Genomic DNA, 328 nt, shown 5'->3' on the forward strand with positions numbered 1-328 from the left:
GCTCCCTCCCCTTCACACGCCTCATTTCGTTCTTCTGGGAAGCCCAGCCCAGCCCTGGCTCCAGCCTTTACTGTAAATCCTCCCCTTCCCCTGCCACGCTCTGCTCTCGGGGGGCAGAGGGTCCCGGTGCCCCCAACCCTTGATTTGGGACAGCAGCATCCTCGGCAAAATCAGCCCCCCGAGGCTGCAAATGAGGGCTCTGCCCCTCGCGGGGCAGGCAGAGAGAGATCACTTTACAGACTGATTTTGGGGGTTCAGGAGTGTAATATCACCTGTCCTCCTCAAGCCCTGATGCAAAACTGCCATGGGATTTCAGGAAGGGGAAAGA

This window comes from Geospiza fortis, unplaced genomic scaffold, assembly GCF_000277835.1.
Source record: "Geospiza fortis unplaced genomic scaffold, GeoFor_1.0 scaffold188, whole genome shotgun sequence".
Lineage (NCBI taxonomy): Eukaryota > Metazoa > Chordata > Aves > Passeriformes > Thraupidae > Geospiza > Geospiza fortis.